We start from the raw sequence: 16928 nt of genomic DNA on the forward strand, positions 1-16928 counted from the left end.
AAGTTTTGGGAGTCAGGAGAGGTAATACAAAAGATGGGATAGGTAAAAGGAGAGGAAAAAAAGGTAGAGGAAGCAAGAGTTGAAGCAATGAAAACTGGGGCGTATTGTAATTATTTTTCAGTTCTTCCTCTTATGCAAGAGAAACTGCTTCCATTACCCGCCAAATCTTTTCAGAGGAAAAAAACTAAGTGGAAGGGATATGTAAGAGTCAGGAATTGAGTCTAGAAGGTCCCCATAGTGGGTTGGAAGAGCAGTTTGTTCTTAGTTTGCTAGGAACATCTGTTTTGACCAGAAAGTGATGCTGGATCTGATTAGATGTGTGCTATAGACTAAATGTCTGTGAGCTCCCCACCAAACCCATATGTTGAATCCTAATCCCCAGTGTGATAGTATTTGAAGGTGGGGCTTTTGGGAAGTAAGTACATCATGAGGATGGAGCCCTCGTGAACGGAATTAGTGCCTTTATAAAAGACCCCAAGCGCTCCCTAACCCCTTCCATCATGTGAGGACATACCAAGAAGACCGTATAAGAACCAGGAAGCCATCATCAACAGATGCTGAATCTGCTGGCACTTTGAACTTCCCAGTCTCCGTATATGTGAAAACTAATTGTTTGTTGTTTAAGACACCCAGTCTATGGTATTCTGTTATAGCAGCCCAAAGAAACTAAGACAACGTGATTGGATACACTTTTGTTAAAGATTTTTGTGTCTATATTCATAACTGTTATTTGTATTTGCTTTTCTTTTCCTGTAATGTCTTTGTCTGGTTTGGGTATCAGGGTAATACTTGGTTGGCATCATAGAAAAAGTTTGGAAGTGTTCCCTCTTCTACTTTTGGAACAGTTTGTGAAGCTTTGTTACTATTCTTCTTTCAGTATTTGGTAGGTCTTACCAGTAAAATCATCATTTTATCAGATGCTGATGTGCTCAGCATCTCAGCACATAATATTCATCATGGGAAGTTTTAAAATTACTAATTCAATCTCTTATTATAGGTATATTCATATTGTCGATTTCTTCTTGAGTTAGTTTTTATATTTTGATTTTTTTCTAAAATCGGACAATTTCACCTAAGTTACCTAACTTGTTGCCATACATTGTTCATTATATTCATACAATTCTTTTTAATTTCTGTAAAGTCAGTAGTAATGACTCCTCTTTCATTCTGACTTCATGAGTTGTCTCACTTTTTGGTTGGTCAGTCTATCTTACAGCTTGTCAATTTGGTTGATTTTTTTCAAAGAAGAAACTTTTGGTTTCACTGATTCCCTCTATTCTTTTTTCTATTCTCTATTCCATTTATTTCCATTGGAGTCTTTATTATTTCATTCCATCTGTTTGCTTTAAATTTACTTTGCTCTTTTTTCTAGTTCCTTAGGCAAAAATGTGTTTAATTATTTAATATCTTTTTATTTTTTAATATAGGCATTTACAGCTATAAATTTCTTTCTGAAGACTGCTTTACCTGTATCCCTTAACTCTTGGAATGTTTGTTTTCATTTTCATTCATGTCAAGGTATTTTCTGTTTTTCTTGTTATTTCTTCTTTAACCTCTTGGTTTTTTTCAGAGTATGCTGTTAGTTGCCACATATTTGTGAATTTCCCTATTTTCTTTCTGTTATTAATTTAGAATCTCATCCCACTGTGGTTGGAGGAAATACTTTGTATTTCAATCCTTTTAAATTTATTGAGGATGATTTGGGCCTAAAATATGGTCTATGTTGGAGAATGTCCAATGTGGACTTGAGAGAACAACTGCTACTGTTTGGTAGTGTTTTATACATGCCTGTTAGATTCAACTGGTTTATGGTGTTGCTCAAATGTTCTATGTTCTTGTTAATATTTTTCTTAGTTTTTCTATCCGTTATTTTAACTGAGGTATTGAAATCTCTTTCTATTGTTGGACTATCTATTTCTCTCTTCAATTCTGACAGTTTTTGCTCCAGGTATTTTGGGCTCTATTCTTAAATGCACATATATTTACAATTCTTACGCCATTCCAATAGATTGTATATTTTACCATTACGACATATCTCTCTTTAACAACATTTTAAAAGTTAATTTTGCCTAATATTATTATTGCCATTCCACTTGTTTTTGCTTGCTGTTTGCATTGCATGGGTCATTTTTTTCCTGTTGTTGAAACTGGAAATTTTACATTAAGTCATATATTTATCTAAAATGTTTATCTAAATATTTAGATATTGTATCACTTCGACATATGGATCTCCTCCCACCCTGGGATTATTGCTATTGATTTGTCATTTATTTATTTATTTTTAGTGACTTTGCTGAACTAATGCTGTGGAATCTATTTCCCTACAGTGTTTGGCCTCCGATGTCCCTGCATGTATTTTTTTCTTGTTTTTCATCTTTTAACCTGACTACGTAGGGTTCATCCCTGGGCCAGCATAAGCCACCTACTGATCAAAGATGGTGTTTAAGTCCCCTTTCCCAGTTGGATTTTTACCCTTTGCCATTAGACGTATGTTTGGCCTGGTGGCTGCTATCATTGTTCACAGAGCTTACATTTTTGCTTCACATTTCACATTCAATTATTAGCACTATTAGCTTGGATTTTGTCTTTGCAGTCACTCCTAAGAGAACACAGCCTTGACCATGCAGTCTTTTAGCTGCTAGAAATACTTGTAATTTTACTCTTAAGCCTTGCTCCCTTGTTGTTGCTCCTATATCAGAATAGATTATTCAGCCAGTGTTTGGTCAGTGAGATTTGCACTCTTGGTTCATGGATCTGTGTGAGGTCTTGGAAATGCTTCCAAAGCTTCCTATATCTATTCTAATTGCTTCTAAGTGGGTAGAGCATAGTGCTTATGAACAGCCTTCCTGACTCCAGGCTTGGCTATGATCCCAGACAAGTCTTCTTGGCTTTCCTTTCTCTAATTCTCTCTGTTAAACTTATTGCTCTGCCATTTCATTTGTTGCTACTAGTATGATGGAGCTATAAGCGCTCTCTTAGTTGCTCTACAACATGATCTCCACTGTTTTTAGCAACATCCTTAGCTACAGAATTCTCCATACTCTGTTCCAAATAAAGTTAGTCCCCTTAGACATATCTACAGAGTTCTTCATACTTATGGCCTGCCTCTTTCCTGGCACAGAACTTCTTCTGCAAGGGAGGTGGAGTGACAATGTCCAATAGTGACAGTTCTGTTCTACGAGTGGGCACTGAGGCAGTAGTAGCTTCCATTTTCTTAACTTGCCCCTCTTGGCATGAAACCTCCACCCTACCTAAACTTTTGAGTGGAACTGACTGAACTGTACTCTCAGTCTGCTCCACCTGGAGTAGATATTCTACCGTATGAGTAGGTGGAGGAAGAGCACTCAGTCCTCTTGGCAAAACCTATCAGGAATAGAGCTTCTGCAACACAGAGTTGGGAAAGATGATAAATGCCAATGGCTTGTCCATCCTGGGGTGAAACCACAGCTCTAGTTTGGGAACTTGGGTGAGAGGGAGCCCTCATCTTCTTGGTCACATCTACCAGGAATAGTATGCCTAGATTAGCTCCCACAATATATAGCTAGGAGGGAAGGAGGGAGCAGCCTGTGGCTCAAGTGTAGCCACAGACCGTCACTGTTCTTACTTCAATTTAGTGTATTTTCTTGAATGAATGTTTCTCCATTTGTTGTATCCTTAGGATAACTGCCAGAGATTTCCAATGATTGGAGATTTTTTGTTTGTAATTTTCTCCAGTTAAGGTTGTTTTGGGGGGAGAGTCTACCATGTTCCTTGCTTTACCATTCTGGCAGCCAATTTCTAAATTGTTTTTTGGTGATAAGATAAGAGAAATATAAAGTGGCTGTAACTATGTCTGGTAATAGAAGAAATTACAATTCTTTGACATAGTAAGAAGAATTTACCTTCCTGTGGTAGATAGCGAATTTGGGCCTTAAAAAATAGTAATTTGTTTTCTGAATCTTTATGTCCTTTTATAGTCAAATTTTCCAAGAGGTAAAGAGAGTCCTCCTGATAAGAAGTTAGACCAGGTGAACATAAGAGCAAGTCATACACATATTGGATCAAGGTAAAAGAATGAGGAAATTGTGAAGCTTGGATATTATAGTGAAGAACTTTGGGTTAACGTGAGAGGGTTTCGGTGAAGCCTTGAGGCATCACAGTTTAAGTGTATAGTTGTTTATTCTGCGTGAAAGCAAAAAGACAGTGTGACTCAGGATAAGAGAAAACCATAGAAGGCTGAACAGAGATCTACTGCTGTGTTGAATTTGGAGGTAGACAAGCCAGGATAACATTTGGGTTGGGGACCACAGGGGAACATACACATATTATATCATTTATATCCTTTATGTCTCATAATAGTTACCCACATCCATCTGGACCTTTTACCTATAGGATAGGATAGGGGTGCTGCAGGGATGGTACAAAGAATAAGCAAGCCCATAGCTATGGAATGTACAACAATGGTTGCAGTCCCTTTAATGTTGGGGTTTTAGGGGGTACTGGGGCAATCTAGGCAGAGGAATAATTGTGACAATATTGACTTGCAAGGCTTCTACATTACTTATTTACCCTATGTCTGTAGATGATGTAGATCAAAGAACATGGGATACTAAAAATAATAAATCAGAACATTATGGTAATTCTGAGAGTAAGAGACTTGGAGACACAAGAGTGTAGGATAGTCAGCTTCTTCAAGAGAAGCCAACATAGGATGGTGCACTGGGTCATCTGACTGTGAAATAAGAAAAAAATCTTTCAGGTGTGCACCTATTAGTGGCTCCTCATTGAGACAAGGGGCCCATCCCAGTAGATTAATAGGGGTGGAAGGACTGGGGAGAAAGACATGTTGAGAAGTTAAGGCACTCAGAGAGATGGGGGGAGAGAGAATGCATTCAACTGGTAAATCCCACCACTAAAATCTTTATTACTGCACGGGAAGTTGGAAAGAAACTGGTGAATTATTGGTGGAGACTGTGGCTCCAATGTCTACAAAAACTTACGTTGATGGCTCTGATGGTTAATTTTATGTGTCATCTTGTTTGTGCCATGGAAACACTATTTTAGATGTTGTGAATGAATATTTTTAGATGACATTAACATTTAAATCATAATCTTTAAATAAAGCAGACTAGCCTCCATAATGTGGGTGGGCCCCATCCAATCACATGAAGTCCTTAAAAGAAAAAAGACAGACATCCCCTGAAGAAAAGGAAACTGCCAACAGACTACCTTCAGACTCAACCTACAAGATCAACACTTCTTTGGGTCTCTATCCTGCCAGACTACTCACCAGGCTCCACAATCACGTTAGCCAATTTCTTGGGGGAAAAAAAGCACACATGCACACAACACATTATTTCTGTTTCTCCGGAGACCTCTACTACAATGATCATTTACTAATAGGATTATTTATCTTTGCTGAATGAAAGACACATGGGGCCACTGAAAGGGGCCTTCCTTGGAAGGGAGTCATTTGTTTCTGATTGAGCAGCTTATTTGGCTGCCTGGCTCCTGCCCGAAGCAGTACAATTCAGGCCTAGTGATTTCCCCCCAATATATGCAAGTGTCATTGTCTTTGTGTTTGTCGAGGGACTTTTGCTGTCCTCCATTTGTTTAAGTTGTAGTACCATCAGTTTATCTGTGAAGTTTTCTCTTTGTTTATCAGACTATCTCCAAAATACCTCAGGGATGACAAGGTCTGCCAGCCTGTTTTCTGCTTCTGAACAACAGCTGATATTTCAGTCTTAAGGTCATTAACAAAAAAGGTGGAGATGGTGTTAACATCATCTCTGCATGGTGTTATAGCATTAATGCCCAAACCCAGCATTCCTAAAGGTGGTCTCTCATTAATCACTATAGCTAGAGACTTGTTCATCCTGCACCTGTCAACAGGATTAAGCTGTTCCCCAAGAATTCTCAGGGGAGGGGTTGTAAACTTCAAGGATACCATTTAAAGGAAGTTCTCCTGACTGGAGGGGAAAAAAGATGGTGGAGTAGGAAGGCAGGTAGAAACCTCCTCTCCCACACACACTAAGGAAGCAGTTACAGCAATTACAACTAACTCTGAAAATGACCTGAAGACTGCAGAACAGACCACTTAGACCTGGTGAAGAAGAGAAGGCCAAACAAAGAAGAGCAGAGTGGCAAAGCCATGACTGAGTGGGACCCCAGCCCTCCCCCCATCCCAGCCCACAAAAGCGAGGAAGACAAATGGAGTGGAGAGGGAGTAAGTGCTCAGGAACTGTGAATACTGGGCCCTGGAAATCTTCTCTGGGAACACAAGTCCACATTGCATCAGGCTTTGGTGATTAGCAGGGAAGCACACCAGGGAGAGCTGGAGCATTCTGGGAGCCTGAGACTCCAGCCTCTTGTGGAGGGCAGGTATGCTCCCCCGGTCCTGCTGAGACCCAACACAGAGGGAGCAGTTTGAAATATTTACTAACAGTAGGAAGGGTAACAGAGGGGCAAGTGTTGGGCGGAGCTCTCTTCACAGGAGAAAGAGCAGGTAGATGATGCTACCCCACCCCTCCCTCAGCCCAGCTGGCCAGGAACCCTTGGTAGCCAGAAACTCTCCATCCCCTTGTTATTAGCTCAGTCCTGAGCAACTTCCCTGCACACGCACCCAGCCTGTTCAGCACAGTAGCATCAGATTTTTCTCCCTTCCATCACAGGGAGATGTTGCCGCCTGGCAAGCAGAAGAAGGCTTTCCCAGCTTTCTTGGCCCATTCTCAGTCACACTGGGAGGGCGCCTGCAGGAGCACCTCTGAACACTCCTTCCTCCACAAGCGGCCCAGCCCCCGTGCACCCCAGTGCCACTGACCAGGTTAGCCCAGCATTGCAGCCATTGCTGCAGGGCAGGCAGGAGGCAGACCCACCACAATGATCACAGCAGAAGTGCCCCTCCTTGGCTCACAAAGGGCTGGCTGGAGCGAGCTGCCACCTGAGGCAGGCTGAGATAGGCTACTGCTGGCAGACAAACATAAAGGGCTCATTGCCCACCACCAACAACTAGAACTCCAGCACAAAGGAGAATCAGACACTGGTGAGTAAAGATTCTTGAGCTTCTGGGCACTCCAGGATGCCTTCTATATACAGCCATTACTCTCTAGACAAGGAAGTACAGTGGATCTGTCTAATACCAACGAAGAAACACAGGAACCCTGATAAAATGAGAAGGTAGATGAATATGTTCCAAACAACATTAAAGGAGAAGATGCCAGAAAGAGGGCTAAATGAAATGGAGATCACCAATATTCTTGATAAATATTTCAAAGTAACAGTTATAAATATGCTCACTGATCTGCAGAAAAGTGCTGATGATCTCAGGGAGAATTTCAACAAAGAGATACAAGAGCTGAAAAAGAGCCACTCAGAACTGAAGAATACACAGGCTGAAATAAAATATACAATGAAGGGAATGAATAATAGGCTGCTGCAAGTAGAGGAGACAATCAATGAGATGGAAATTAGAGAAAAGGAAAACAATGGTGCTTAGGAACAGAAAGAAAGAATTTCTAGAAAAAGGAGGACGCTAAGAGGGCTGTGTGACAACTCCAAATGAAACAATATTTGCATAATAGGGGTACCAGAAGGACAAGAGAGAGACGAAGGGGTAGAAAGTCTCTATGAAGAAATAATTGCTGAAAATTTCACCAATCTGGGGAAGGAAATAGAAAACAAGGTCCTGGAAGCAAGAAAGCCAGCAAAAAGAACCTCAGTAAGAAAACACCAATACTGAGTGGATTAAAGATGGAGGCGTGAGAGGAGAGACAGAGGCTTCCTCTTAAAACTGGATACAATTAGAACATTTAATTGGCACAACTAATCCTGAGAGAGCAACAGGAAAGAGGATGCGTCAGACTTCACACACCTGGAGAAAAGAGCAGACCTCAGCGAACGGGGTAACGTACCAGAGCTGTGGCTCCGTGGGAACCGAGCCCCTCCCCGACCCCAGCTCACCAGCGGGAGGAAGAGAAACGGAGCAGGGAGGGAGTGGAAGGCTTGGAACTGCTGAATACCTAACTCCAGAGATCTGCTCTGGGAGCACGAACCTACATTTCATGGTGCTTTCATGAGACTCGCATGACTACCGGGTTGGAAAGTTAATACAGGCAGAGTTCCTGGGGAGACTGGAATGCGGGCTGATAGTGGAAAGCAGGGATCCATATCTGGCTGCTCTGGGACAAAAACTTATACCTGTGTGCCCGGCCCACTGGCTCAGGCAGTGGAGACAGGCAAAGCAGCCGGAAAGCGGGGAACAGCTCTTTCCTACCCCCAGTACTGCTCCCCTGCGACCCCTGATATTGCTTAAGGGGCTCAGCAGCTCCAGAATAGAGCTTCTGGACACTAGAGGGCTCCATATACAAACATGAAATGCCAAAGGAACCTTGTCCAGAGTAAAATTGTTAATACAACTCCCGAGAAAGATTTAAATGATATGGACCTGGTGACTCTTCCTGAAAGGGAGTTCAAAATAAAAATAATCAACATCCTAATGGAGGTACGGAAAGACATCCGAGAACTAAGGAATGAATTCAGGTTGGAGATCCAATCGTTGAAGAGCACAATGGAGGGTATTAAAAACAGGTTGGATACGGTGAAGGAGACAATAAATGAAATCGAAAGTAGAGAAGAGGAATACGAAGAAACTGAGGCACAGAGAGAAAAAAGGATCTCTAAAAATGAAAGAATATTGAGAGAACTGTGTGACCGATCCAAGTGGAACAATATTCACATTATAGGGATACCAGAAGAAGAAGAGAGAAAGGGATAGAAAGTGTCTTTGAGGAGGTAGTTGCTTCAAACTTCCCCAATCTCCCAACACAAGGGATGCGAGGAAGACAACACCAAGACACATAGTAATTAAAATGGGAAAGATCAAGGATAAGGACAGACTGTTAAAAGCAGCCAGAGGCAGAAATAAGATCACATACAAAGGAAAGCCCATCAGACTAACAACAGACTTCTCAGCAGAAACCTTACAGGCCAGAAGGGAGTGGAATGATGTACTTAATGCCATGAAGCAGAAGGGCCTGGAACCAAGATTACATTATCTGGCAAGATTGTCATTTAAATTTGAAGGAGGGATTAAACAATTTCGAGATAAGCAAAAGCTGAGAGAGTTTACCTCCCACAAACCATCTCTGCAGTCTATTTTGGAGGGACTGCTATAGATGGAAGTGTTCCTAGGGTTGGATAGCTGTCACCAGAGGTAGTAAAGCGATGGTAAGGAGGGTGGAGCAGCTGATTGCAAGCCAAATGCAAAATTAAATTGACTATCCCCAAAGCCAATCAAGGGATAGAGAAAAATTATAGAATCTGATGACTAATATATAAAGAATGAAGGAGGAAGAAAAAGGAGGAGAAATAGAAAAGAACCTTTGGGTTGTGTTTGTAACAGCATACTAAGTGAGTTAAGTTAGACTCTTAGATAGTAAGCAAAGGAACCTGGAACCTTTGGTAACCACGAATCTAAAGCCTGAAATGGCAATAAGTACATACCTATCGATAATCACCCTAAATGTAAATGGACTGAATGCACCAATCAAAAGACATAGAGTCACTGAATGGATAAAAAAACAAGACCCATCTATATGCTGCTTACAAGAGACTCACCTCAAACCCAAAGACATGCACAGACTAAAAGTCAAGGGATGGAAAAGATATTTCATGAAAACAATAGGGAGAAAAAAGCAGGAGTTACAGTACTAGTTTCAGACAAAATAGACTTCAAAACAAAGAAAATAACAAGAGATAAAGAAGGACATTACATAATGATAAAGGGCTCAGTCCAACAAGAGGATATAACCATTATAAATATATATGCACCCAACACAGGAGCACCAGCATATGTGAAACAAATACTAACAGAATTAAAGGAGGAAATAGACTGCAATGCATTCATTTTAGGAGACTTCAACACACCATTCACTCCAAAGGGCAGAACCACCAGACAGAAAATAAGTAAGGACACAGAGGCACTGAACAACACACTAGAACAGATGGACCTAATAGACATCTATAGAACGCTGCATCCAAAAGCAACAGGATACACATTCTTCTCAAGTGCACATGGAACATTCTCCAGAATAGACCACATACTAGGCCACAAAAAGAGCCTCAGTAAATTGGAAAAGATTGAAATCCTACCAACCAACTTTTCAGACCACAAAGGTATAAAACTAGAAATAAATTGTACCAAGAAAGCAAAAAGGCTCACAAACACATGGAGGCTTAACAACACGCTTCTATACAGTCAATCGATCAATGACCAAATTAAAATGGAGATCCAGAAATATAAGGAAATAAATGACAACAACAACACAAAGCCCCAACCTCTGTGGGACGCAGCGAAAGCAGTCTTAAGAGGAAAGTATACAGCAGTCCAGGCATATTTATAGAAGGAAGAACAAACCCAAATGAATAGTGTAACATCACAGTTATCAAAATTGGAAAAAGAAGAACAAATGAGGCCTAAAGTCAGCAGAAGGAGGGACATAATAAAGATCAGTGAAAAAATAAACAAAATTGAGAAGAATAAAACAATAGAAAAAAATCAATGAAACCAAGAGTCGTTTCTTTGAGAAAGTAAACAAAGTAGATAAGCATCTAGCCAGACTTATTAAGAGAAAAAGAGAATCAACACACATCAACAGAATCAGAAACAGGAAAGGAAAAATCATGACGGACCCAACAGAAATACAAAGAATTAGTAGAGACTACTATGAAAACCTATATGCTAAGAAGCTGGAATACCTAGAAGAAATGGACAACTTCCTAGAAAAATACAACCTTCCAAGAGTGACCAAGGAAGAAACACAAAATCTAAACAAAGCAATTACCAGCAAAGAAATTGAAGCGGTAATAAAAAAAACTACCCAAGGAAAAAACCCCTGGGCCAGATGGATTTACCTCGGAACTTTATCAGACATACAGAGAAGATATAATACCCATTCTCCTTAAAGTTTTCCAAAAAATAGAAGAGGAGGGAAAACTCCCAAACTCATTCTATGAAGCCAAAATCACCCTAATACCAAAACCAGACAAAGACCCCACCAAAAAAGAAAATTACAGACCGATATCCCTGATGAACGTAGATGCAAAAATACTCAATAAAATATTAGCAAACCGAATTCAAAAATATATCAAAAGGATCATACACCACGACCAAGTGGGATTCATCCCAGGTATGCAAGGATGGTACAACATTCGAAAATCCATCAACATCATCCACCACATCAACAAAAAGAAAGACAAAAACCACATGATCATCTCCATAGATGCTGAAAAAGCATTCGACAAAATTCAACATCCATTCATGATAAAAACTCTCAGCAAAATGGGTATAGAGGGCAAGTACCTCAACATAATAAAGGCCATATACGATACACCCACAGCCAACATCATACTGAACAGCAAGAAGCTGAAAGCTTTTCCTTTGAAATCAGGAACAAGACAGGGATGCCCACTCTCCCCACTGTTATTTAACATAGTACCGGAGATCCTAGCCACGGCAATTAGACAAAAGAAAGAAATACAAGGAATCCAGATAGGTAAAGAAGAAGTCAAACTGTCACTATTTGCAGATGACATGATATTGTATATTAAAAACCCTAAAAACTGCACTCCAAAACTACTAGAACTGATATCGGAATACAGCAAAGTTGCAGGATACAAAATTAACACACGGAAATCTGTTGCTTTCCTATACACTAACAATGAGCCTATTGTTCCAAAGGGAAAGAGACTGGGGAGAATGGGAGGGTAGGGAAGGATAAGGGCAGGGAAGAAGAAAGGAGGTATTGTATAATGTGGGGGGTGGGGGAAAGGGGAGGGCTTTGCAACACAGAGAAGACAAGTAGTGATTCTACAACATCTTACTATGCTGATGAACAGTGACTGTAATGGGGTTTGTGGAGGGGACTTAGGGTAGGGGAGAGCCTAGTAAACATTATGTTCTTCAAAAATATAAAAACAAACAAATAAATAAATAAATAAAAGAAGAAAGGAAACACCAATACTTACGATAATAAAAATGACAAAGATTAAGGATAAGTTGAAGATGAGTGGATGGGAATAAGATGGTGGGGGTGAGAAGTGAGGGAGAAACTGCCTCCCTAAACCACATTTAACACAAAAATACCACAAATACAGCTAATCTTGAAAAAGTGACTGGAAGACTGCAGAACACACTGCCTACATCTGGGGAAAAGAGAAGACGTCACAGAAAAGGGTAAAGTAGCAAAGTTGTGTTCCGGTGGAACCCAAGCCCTCCCCCCACTCGCTTCACAGGCAAGAGGAAGAGAAACAGACTGGGGGTGGAGTAGAAGCTCACCACTGCTAAATGCCCACCCCTGGAGACCTGCTCCAGGAGCGCAAATCCACATTACATGATAGTCTGGAGATTAGTGGAGTTCAAAAGCAAAGACAGGCAGAATACTCAGAGAGACTGAGATTCCAGCCACTTGTGGAGAACAGGTACCCACAACCTGCTGCTGGGACAAAAGAAAGGTGAGCACATTGAAAGACATTGTAACAGTGAGAGGGGTGCTAAAGGGGCAAAGATTACATAGAACTTGCTGCTCAGGAGAAAGAACAGGTGGGCAAAATAGTCTCAGCACACTAAGCCCAGCAGGTTGGAAACATTCAGAAGCTTCTGACAATTCATTCCCCTGCTGGAAATGTAGCCCTGAGGCACCCCCTGTGATACACAGCCTGTCGCTCCTACCTCCTGGCAGCAAGCCAGAGGGTGGCCCTGCCTATGGCAGCTAAAGGGGTGTAACAGAGGCTCCTCCCTGCATGCTTGGCCCACTGGACTGGGCAGTGGAGGCAGGCACTGCAGCCGGGAAGCAAGAGAGAGCTCTTTCCTCCCAGCAGGTTGCCAGCGCCATATGCCTCCAACCCTACCATTGCTCCAGGTGCTGGGCAGCTCCAGAGAATAGAGCTGCTGGGCGCTAGAGGGCACCAGCTACAAAGTTATTATTCCACAGTAATTAGAATTATGAAACGGCAAAGGAATTTAATCCAAAAAAATTACAAAAAAACCCCCACCTGATCACTAGCAGGAGATTGGATTAAAGATGGTGGCATGAGAGGTGAGACAGAGACCTCCTCCTAAAAGCACATATAAAATGAAAATATTCTTTAATACAACTAATCCTGAAAGAGCAACAGGAAAGAAGGCTGCACTAGACTGCATACACCTGAAGAAAAGAGCAGACGTCATGGAAGAGGGTAACATACTAAAGCTGTGACCCGGTGGAGCCCAAGCCCTTCCTCCACCCCAGCTCACTGGCAGGAGGAAGAGAAATAGAGTGGGGAGGGAGTGCAGGCCTGGGACTGCTGAGCACCTAGCCCTGGAGATCTGCTCTGGGAGCATGAACCTACATTGCATGTTGCTCTGGTGATTTAGTGCAGTTGGAAAGCTAAGAGAGGCAGAATACCTGGAGGGACGGAGCTTCCAGCTGCTTGTGGAAAACAGGGATTCATATCCGACTGAACTAGGTGGGCAGTCTGTGAGACTTCCTAAAAGCGAGAGGGCTGCTAAAGGGGCAAGGATTGCACAGAGCTTATTGCTCAGGAGAAAGGACAGGTAGACAAAGGTGTCTAGGTGCACTCTGCCCAGCAGTTTGGGAGCTTAAACGACCTTCAGGCGCTCCATCCCCCTGACTTTCTACACAGCTCCAAGGTCCCCACCGTGATACGCAGCCTGCTGTGTCTTCCTCCCGGCTAGCCTACACCTGGTTCAGGCTCGCAAACCAGCAACCCCTGTCATGGCATCAGGCCAGCCAGAGGGAAGCCTCACCTACAGCAGCCACAAACACAAAGGACAGAGACTTACACCTGTGTGTTTGGCCCACTGGTTCTGGCAGTGGAGACAGGCATAGCAGCAGGGAAGCAGGAAACAGCTCTTTCCTCCCCCCAAGCAGCAACACCGCTCCCCTGCAACCCTCAACATTGCTCCAGGGGCTGTGCATCTCAGAGTAGAGCTTCTGGGCACTGGAGGGCACCACAGACAAATTATGAAATGTCAAAGGATCCTGGTTCAAAGCAAATTTATGAATATACCTGAGAAAGTTTCAAATGAAATCAAACTCATGAATTTTCCTGAAAGAAATTTCTAAATAAAAAATATTAACATGCTCATGGAGGTACAGAAAAATATTCAGGAACTCAGGAATGAATTTAGGACAGAGATCCAACCATTGAAAAACAAAATGGAGGGTACTAAAAGCAGATTAGATACGGTGGAGGAGATGATAAATGAAATAGAAATTAGGCAAGAGGAATACAAAGAAGCTGAGGCAGAGAGAAGAAAAAGGATCTCTAAGAATGAAAGAATACTGAGAGAACTGTGTGACCAACCCAAACGGAACAACATTCATATTATAGGGGTACCAGAAGAAGAAGAAGAGAGAAAAAAGATAGAAAGTGTCTTTGAGGAAATAATTGCTGAAAACTTCCCCAGTCTGGGGAAGGAGATAGTCTCTGAGGCCATGGAGATGCACAGATCTCTCAACACAAGGGATCCAAGGAGGACAACACCAAGTCATATAATAAGTAAAATGGCAAGATCAAGGTCAAGGACAGACTATCACAAGCAGCCAGAGAGAGAAATAAGATCACATACAAAGGAAAACCCATCGGGATATCATCAGACTTCTCAGCAGAAACCTCACAGGCTAGAAGGGAGTGGCATGATATATTTAATGCAATGAAACAGAAGGGCCTCAAACCAAGAATACTTTATCTGGCAAGATTATCATTGAAATTTTGAAGGAGGGATTAAACAATTTCCAGATAAGCAAAAGCTGAGAGAATGGACCTCCCACAAACCATCTCTACAGTGTATTTTGGAGGGACTGGTGTTCCTAAGGTTAAATAGATGTCACCAGAGGTAATAAAAAGGCATACACAAAGAGTACAGAATATGATACCTAATATATAAAGAAGGGAGGAGGAAATAAAGGAGGGGGAAAAAAGAACCTTTACATTGTGTTTGTAATAGCATACAAAGTGGGTTAAGTTAGACACTTAGATAGTAAGGAAGTTACCCTTGAGCCTTTGGTAACCACGAATCTAAAGCCTGCAATGGCAATAAGTACATACTATCAATTATAACCCTAAATTTAATGGTCTGAATGCACCAATCAAAAGGCATAGAGTACCGGAATGGATAGAAAAACAAGACCCAACTATGTGCTGCCTACAAGAGACTCACTTCAAATGCAAAGACATATACAGACTAAAAGTGAAGGGATGGAAAAAGATATTTGATGCAACTAATACAGAGAAAAAAGCAAGTGTTGCAGTACTTGTATCAGACAAAATAGACTTCAAAAAACAAAATCACAAGAGACAAAGAAGGACATTACATAATGATAAAAGGGTCAATCCAACAATAGGATATAACCATTACAAATATCTATGCACCCAACACAGGAGCACATACATATATGAAACAAATACTATCAGAATTAAAAAGGGGAAATAGAATGCAACGTATTCATTCTAGGAGACTTCAACACTCCACCCACTCCACAGGACAGATCAACCAGGCAGAAAATAAGTAAGGAGACAGAGGCACTGAACAACACATTAGAACACATGGACCTAACAGACATCTACAGAACTCTATACCCAAAAGCAGCAGAATACACATTCTTTTCAAGTGCACAGGGAACATTTTCCAGAATAGACCACATACTAGGCCACGAAAAGAGCCTCAGTTAATTCAAAAAGATTGAAATTGTACCAACCAACTTCTCAGATGATGAGGGTATAAAACAAGAAATAAATTGTACTAAGAAAACAAAACGGCTCACAAACACATGGAGGCTTGACAACATACTCCTAAATAATCAATGGATCAATGACCAACTTAAAACAGAGATCAAGCAATATACTGAGACAAATGAAAACAATAGCAAGATGCCCGAATTCTGTGGTATGCAGCGAAGGCAGATCAAAGAGGGAAGTATATAGCAATCCAGGCCTATTTAAAGAAGGAAGAACAATCTCTAATGAATAGTCTAAATTCGCAATTATTGAAACTAGAAAAAGAAGAACAAACGAAGCCCAAATTCAGCAGAAGGAGGGACATAATAAAGATCTGAGAAGAAATAAATAAAATTGAGAAGAATAAAACAATAGAAAAAATTAATGAAACCAAGATCTGGTTCTTTGAGAAAATAAACAAAATAGGTAAACCCCTAGCCATACTTATTAAGAAAGAAAGAGAATCTACACACATAAACAGAATCAGAAATGAGAAAGGAAAACTCAAGACCAATGCCACAGAAATACAATGAATTATTAGAAGATACTATGAAAATCTACAAGCTAACAAACTGGATAACCTAGAAGAAATGGACAACTTTCTAGAAAAATACAACCTTCCAAGACTGACCCAGGAAGAAAAAGAAAATCTAAACAGACCAATTACCAATAATGAAATTTAATTGGTAATCAAAAAACTATGCAAGAACAAAATCCCCGACCAGATGGATTCACCACTGAATTTTATCAGACATTTAGAGAAGACATAATACCCATTCTCCTTACAGTTTTCCAAAAAATAGAAGAGGAGGGAATACTTCCAAACTCATTCTATGAAGCCAGCATCACTCTAATACAAAAACCAGGGAAGACAGGACAAAATATGAAAATGACAGACCAATATCCCTGATGAACATAGATGCAAAAGTGCTCAACAAAATATTAGCAAAACGAATTCAAAAATACATCAAGGGGATCATACACCATGATCAAGTGGGATTCATCCCAGGGATGCAAGGATGTTACAACATTCGAAAATCCATCAGCATCATCCACCACATCAACAAAAAGAAGGACAAAAACCACATGATCATCTCCATAGACGCTGAAAAAGCATTCGACAAAATTCAGCATCTATTCATGATAAAAACTCTTAACAAAATGGGTAGAGA

The 16928-nt window shown here is 41.0% G+C and overlaps 1 long non-coding RNA gene across 3 annotated transcripts in view; it reads left to right on the plus strand.

The window, feature by feature from the left end:
• Window positions 1–3233: 3233 nt before the first annotated feature.
• Window positions 3234–16928, plus strand: part of LOC130682043 (uncharacterized) — a 50692-nt gene continuing 36997 nt past the window's right edge. For all 3 annotated transcript variants that reach the window (XR_008995359.1, XR_008995358.1, XR_008995357.1), the window contains exon 1: window positions 3234–4045. This is a non-coding gene — a long non-coding RNA (uncharacterized LOC130682043). The remainder of the gene's footprint in view (window positions 4046–16928) is intronic.

Source organism: Manis pentadactyla, chromosome X, assembly GCF_030020395.1.
Source record: "Manis pentadactyla isolate mManPen7 chromosome X, mManPen7.hap1, whole genome shotgun sequence".
Classification (NCBI taxonomy): domain Eukaryota; kingdom Metazoa; phylum Chordata; class Mammalia; order Pholidota; family Manidae; genus Manis; species Manis pentadactyla.